Here is a 7,247-nt window from a genome sequence, read left to right on the forward strand (position 1 = left end):
GATAATTAAGATGATAGTAAGGTTACTCACTATTTCGGGAGTCGAATTCTGAATACTCCGATTCTTGATCCTCGGGTACTATCTCTTTACTTTTTTCAGAATGCTCAATGCATAATAAGCCATTTACTACATTTGTGCTAAATTGTTATAAAACCAATTCAGGCTCTATACTAATGCATGAAATGGGATGTGAAATAGTCGGGTAACTATCTAAATACGGTGTTCAATATAAATTTAATTATGTACCTAAATAAAATGGGATTAGCCTAATTCGATCTATCACCCAATTAATTGGCCAATACGTCCAATTTAACTCCAAATAATTTCATTTTTCTCCCAAAACTCCAAATCATCAAACACAAATTAAATAACTTGAAATATGGCAAAATCATTGTCAAGCCCAGCTCTACAATATGTTTATTATGCCATTCCTACATAAGAATGCATGTTTGCTTATTTGGGTACCTTGAAAATCGTTAAAGGACGGTATTGTACCAAACGGTACAATTAAGTTGAATTAAGCCTCGAACTAGTCCAAATAGAGATTTTAAGATGAAATTGAGAATTTTAAAATCCCAGAATGACTTAAAATGGTGATTCGAAGTTCGAGGACCAATTTGGAGTCAAATTGAAATTTTCATGACCTAAGGGCAAAATGTTCATTTTGCTACATGAGGTTAAGATGTGAGTGTTGGATGCATTTTTGACTAAGATTGATCATTTGGAGTATAATTTGAGTTTGAGAAGTGAAAATTTTTAATTTCGGCATTTTTTTGAGCATAGGGGTAAAATAGTCATTTTGCCACCTTGGGGCAAAATTGTAATTTTACACCACCCAACACTTGTCCAGCACATGGATTTTACCCAATATTATCATGGATAATTGAGGAAATTTAAGTGGTGGAGAGAGATTGCTTAATGGGTTAGTATGACACATGGATAAATGGAATGGTGACATGTGTCAAATTTTCATCAATATATTATTTGGCTTAAAAATCAGCACAAAATCAGCCCATTTCTCTTCATATGGTCGGCCAAAGCAAGAACAAGGGAAAAAAAAGAAAGAACAAGAACCCTAGGGTGAAAATTCAAGAGAAAATTGATAGATTTCAAGTAATCAAGCAATCAAAGGTAAAATATCTTGATTTTGACTTGTGATCTACCTTTCCCATATATTTTTTGCATTTTTCATGGTTGAATCACATGATTTCATGATGGGTATCTTGCTGGCTGAACACTTAGAGAGAGGTTTTGATGCTTGATTTGGTTAGATTTTAATGTATTTTAGTGTTTTTAGATAGTTAGTGATGTGTAGCATGAAAATCAGGCAAGAAAAATTAATGTTCTCCCATCACCCATCATTGGCCGAATTCTCCATGTGGAATATTGATGATGATTTTAATTTTATTTCAAGTGATTTGGTTAGGAATTAGTGATTTATGGTGTGAGAATCAAGCTTGAAAAATTATAGTGTTGATGCACCCACCATGGCCAAATTTTCCAAGAGAAAATGTGAGGATGATTTTGCCATATTTCAAGTTATTTAATTTGTGTTTGATGATTTGGAGTATTGGGAGAAAAATGGAATTATTTAGAGTTGAATTGGACGTATTAGCCAATTAATCGGGTGATAGATCGAATTAGGCCAATACCGTTTTATTTAGGTACATAATTGAATTTATATTGAACACCGTATTTAGATAGTTACCAGAGTATTTCACATCCCATTTCATGCATTAGTATAAAGCCTAAATTGGTTTTATAACAATTTAGCACAAATATAGTAAATGGCTTATTGTGCATTATGTCTAGGTGATGAGCATTTTGGCAAAAGTAAAGAGATAGTACCCGAGGATCAAGAATCGGAGTACTCGAAATTCGACCCTGAAATAGTGAGTGACCTTACTATCGTCTTCATTATCTAAAGTGGTTTTTATCTGATTTTGTGATTTTATGGAAAACGAGTTTAAATAGTAAATCTTTATGTTTTATAAACAAAATGTGTTTAAATAAAATGATTTTATAAAATTGTCTTGAAATTGAAAGATGGTTTTGAAAATGGAGTAATTGAAGACTAATTGTTGTGTTATAAATCATGGTTTGAATTGAATGGCTTATGATAATATTGGCATGAATGGTTGAATTGGTATTTGTATTGAAAATGTATAAACTTTTATTTGCCTTGATAGGCTGGATAATGATAAAATTGCCATATCATACTGTTGAATTTTATTTATTTGGTGGGTTATTGATTAGTCACTGCAGTGGACGAGTTCCGTGGACTAGCCTATTAGAGGCGGCACGGTAACCCTATTATATTCTTACCTCAATATGAGAGGCGCGGATGGATAACTCCCGAGGTTAACACTTTAGAGTTCACTTCACGCCAAATCACCACGTGAGGGTGAACTCAGCTAATGCCAATGAACGGCTATGTTTTCAAAATAAAAACATAATTTATGTGTACATAACTTTTTAATAGCCTTGACGGACTCGGTTGGGATAACCCTCGGTCAAGGTATCCTTGATAATTGAGTATGAGAATGATTCTGGCACGAGCCAAAGTTTTAAGAAATTCATAAGCCATGTTGATTACTTGATTTATATGAATTGATTTTATTTGGTTGAAATGAGTTGAAAGGTGATGAATTACAGTATGATGATCTATTTTAATCTGTCTCCATTTACTCAGCTTTAGATATTTTAGATGGTATTTGTTTACTCACTGGGATTTTATAATCTCACCACCCTCCTTTCCACTCCTTTCAGGCTCAGGATAGTCGGTAGATAGCTTACTTTGTTGAGGGCTACAGTTGGACTTGCATCCTCAAAAACTGTAAGTTTACCGCTTTTGATACTTTTGGTCGTTCGTGGGCCTATGTGTCACTATAAATTAAATTTTATACTTTGGTTATTTGTGTTACAATATGTATGAATTTATTTAGCTTTTATGCTACAAAAATTATTTACCAGTAACTCTATAAATATTGTTTTATAAGAAAATAAAATATTTTATTGAATATTTATGTTATATTCAAAGAGTTATAATTTCACTTTAAATGAATGTTTTAGATATCTAAACTTATTTTTGATTATGAAATATGTGTTTTCCACTCACATACTACATTTTTAGCCGGTTTCGAGACTTTCGAGGAAAAATTATCAAAATGCCCCTGTGAGTGAAAAATTATTTTTCTATTGTTTTGATTTGGAAATAGTTTATAATCTCTCAAAACATGATACTTAACAATTGTTGCTCACAGAGGAGGTGCGAAAACTGATATTAAAACCTTGTGGGGTTTCGGTTGGTATTTTGGGTAATGAATGTCTATCGGAACATCGCGGCGGTTGTCACGGGCTCAAGGAGAGTACCAGGTCGTGACAATCATCCTCACATTTTCTCTTAAAAAATTTGGCCATGGTGGTTGCATCAATACTATGATTTTTTCTACTTGATTCTCACACCATAAATCACTAATTCCTAACCAAATCACTTGAAATAAAATCAAAATCATCATCAATATTCCACATGAAAAATTATTTTTCTATTGTTTTGATTTGGAAATAGTTTATAATCTCTCAAAACATGATACTTAACAACTGTTGCTCATAGGGGAGGTGCGCAAACTGATATTAAAGCCTTGCGGGGTTTCGGTTGGTATTTTGGGTAATGAATGTCTATCAGAACATCGCGGCGGTTGTCACGGGCTCGAGGAGAGTACCGGGTCGTGACAATCATCCTCACATTTTCTCTTGAAAAATTCGGCCATGGTGGGTGCATCAGTACTATGATTTTTCGTACTTGATTCTCACACCATAAATCACTAATTCCTAACCAAATCACTTGAAATAAAATCAAAATCATCATCAATATTCCACATGGAGAATTCAGCCAATGATGGGTGATGGGAGAAAATAAATTTTTCTTGCTTGATTTTCATGCTACACATCACCAATCAACTAAAAACACTAAAATACATTAAAATCTAACCAAATCAAGCATCAAAATCTCTCTCTAAGTGTTCAGCCAGCAAGATACCCATCATGAAATCATGTGATTCAACCATGGAAAATGCAAAAGAATGTCTGGGAAAGGTAGATCACAAGTCAAAATCAAGAAATTTTATCTTTGATTGCTTGATTACTTGAAATTCATCAATTTTTCTCTTGAATTTTCACCCTAGGGTTCTTGGTCTTTCTTTTCTTCCTTTGTTCTTGGTTTGGCTGGCCATATGAAGAGAAATAGGCTGATTTTGTGCTGATTTTTAAGCCCAATAATAAATGGATGAAAATTTGGCACATGTCACCATTCCATTGGTCCATGTGTCATTCTTACCCATTAAGCAATCTCTCTCCACCACTTAAATTTCCTCAATTATCCATGATAATATTGGGTAAAATCCATGTGCTGGACAAGTGTTGGGTGATGTAAAATTACAATTTTACCTTTGGGTGGCAAAATGACTATTTTACCCCTATGCTTAAAAAAATGTCAGAATTAAAATTTTTCACTTCTTAAACTCAAATTATGTTCTAAATAGTCAATCTTGATCAAAAAGTTCTTCCAACATTCCAATTTTAACCTTGGGTGGCAAAATGACCATTTTGCCCCTAAGTCATGAAAATTCCAATTTGACTCCAAATCGGTCATCGAACTCCGAATCATCATTTTAAGTCATTCTAGGGTTTTAAAATTCTCAATTTCATCTTGAAATCTCTATTTGGACTAGTTCGAGGCTTAATTCAACTTAATTATACCATTTGGTACAATACCGTTCTTTAACGATTTCTAAGGTACTCAAGTAAGCAAACATGTATTCTTATGTAGGAATGACATAATAAATATATTGTCGAGTTAGGCTTGATATTTTCTAACCTTTGACTTATCAGGGTCGACTATATCTCTTTTATAGTCGACTATGGTTGTTCTTTAACTTGATTTCCTTGGTCTTTGACAAGATTTTTGACCATCCTACATGCCCAACTGGGCAAAGTGGTAAACATAAAAGTTGTATATCTTTCTTTTATCTTTCCAATGGTTTAAGAATCACTTTATTTGAAGCTTTGTAAAGAAAGGTATGGCCAAAATACCAAAACATATGTATTGGTAGTCTGCACCTCAAAATTGCTCTCATTCTTTTACTAAAATTCTTCTTTCAAACACCTACAAAAGTACAAATAAATTAATAACAACCTATCTTAATCATATTAACACTAAATTAAGCATAAAATTAACCAAAATTAGATTGACTTACCTAAAATAACTAATTTTAAATAATTAAATAAAATTTACTAATTTCTATGCATTACTACAAAAACTAAGCCAAATTATTATCAAAATTAAGCTCAGATAACTCTATATCATAGAGTTATCACACCCCCAAACTTAAGATTTTGCTAGTCCTCGTGTAAAACATAGAAAAGAACCTAACTTACGAAAACCAAATTTAGTTAAATAAATATAGTTATTACCACTACTACTACTAGAGATAAAGTGCACTTAGGGATGTTAACGGGTACCCTATTATAGGATACCCACGGGTACCTAACCCGATTACACTTGTCAAGCTCAGCTCTATAATATACTTGCCATGTCATTCATGTACTTAATAGCATGTCTACATACTAGGATGCCTCAAAGAATCGTTAAAAGTCGGTATCGTATCTAGTGGTACAATTAAGTCAAATAAAACCTCGAACTAGTTTGAATAGAGATTTTAGGATATATTTGAGAATTATTGAACCTTAGAATGTCTTAATATGGTGATTCAGAGTTCGAGGATTAATTTGGAGTTAAATTAGGAATTTTCATAACGTAGGGGCAAAATGGTCATTTTGAAACTTGAGGGCAAAATGGGAATGTTGTATGAAATTTTTTTGACCAAATTTGACTAATTGGAGCATGATTTGAATTTGAGAAATGAAAAATTTTAATTTCGACATTTTTTCGAACATAAGGGCAAAATAGTCATTTTATGTGTCTACGAGGACATAATTGGAATTTTTGGAATTTTACACCACCATAACACTTGTCAAGCCCATGAATTTCACCTATTATTATTTTATACTTTGGATAATTAAAAGATTACATGTGGTGGTGAGAAAATGCTTAATTGTTAAGTTTTAAACATGGACCAATCACATGGTGACACATGTCAAGCTTTAATATTTTTATAATTTCCTTTATAAACTCTCCCATTTCACTCTTCATGGCCTGCCAAAACAAAGAACAAAGAGAAAAGAATAGAAACAAACCCTAGAGAGGAAAATTCAAGAGAAATTTGTTCAATTTCAAAGAACAAAGCAATCAAAGGTAAGATTTTTCAATTTTAGCTTCAGATCTGCCTTTCCCATGCTTTCTTTTTCATTTTCTATGGATGAAACACAAGTTTCCATGAGGGAATACTTGCTGGCCGAACATAGGGAGAGAGGTTTTGATGATGGATTTTGCTAGATTTCATGATATCTTAGTGTTGTTAGTTGTTTAATGATGTTTGGCATGAAAAACAAGCAAAAAAATCACATGCCCTTCAACAACCCTCTTTGGTCGAATTTTATAGATGACATGTTGATGATAGATTTGATTCCTAATGATTTAGATGGATTTATTGGACTGTGTTAACACTGATTAGCACGTTAGTTCGGAATTGGAATGAATTTCAGTTATGATGAATTAAGTCACAATCAAGCTCATTGAGGTACTTTGGTGTATTTGGAATATTGGAAGTGTAATGAATATATTTGAAGTTGAATCAGATGTTTTGGTTAATTCAACAATGTATAGTTAGAGTTAGGTCGAATACAAATTCAGTCCGATCATAATTGAACCCATGTAGAACACCGTCTTTTAGTGATTATTCGAACAATTGTCATTCAATTTCATGCATTCATATAAAGCTTGAAATAGTTTTATAACAGTTTGACACAAATATATTGAATTACATGTCGTGTATTATGTATGGTGGTGAGCCTTCTGATAAGGGTAAAGATATCGTACCCGAGGACCAAGAATAAGAGTACTCTAAACTCCCGCTATTGTGAGTAATCAAATGTTCACCTTAACTATCTAAAGTAGTTTATACTCGTTTTTATGATTTTAAAGAATAATGAACTTAAACCGTAGATTTTTATGTTTTATAAGTTAAGTGTTGGTTAAATGAATGAGATTTATAAATTGTTTTGTAATTCAATGACGATTTTGGAAATTGAGTAGGTGGAGACTATATACTTGTGTCATATATATATAT

The 7,247-nt window shown here is 32.5% G+C and overlaps 1 long non-coding RNA gene across 1 annotated transcript; it reads left to right on the plus strand.

The window, feature by feature from the left end:
• On the plus strand, positions 1,112–2,810 carry LOC108662319. The gene is made up of 3 exons (XR_001928225.1): positions 1,112–1,131; positions 1,813–1,892; positions 2,770–2,810. It is a non-coding gene; the product is annotated as an uncharacterized LOC108662319 (long non-coding RNA).

Source organism: Theobroma cacao, chromosome 1, assembly GCF_000208745.1.
Source record: "Theobroma cacao cultivar B97-61/B2 chromosome 1, Criollo_cocoa_genome_V2, whole genome shotgun sequence".
Taxonomy (NCBI): domain Eukaryota; kingdom Viridiplantae; phylum Streptophyta; class Magnoliopsida; order Malvales; family Malvaceae; genus Theobroma; species Theobroma cacao.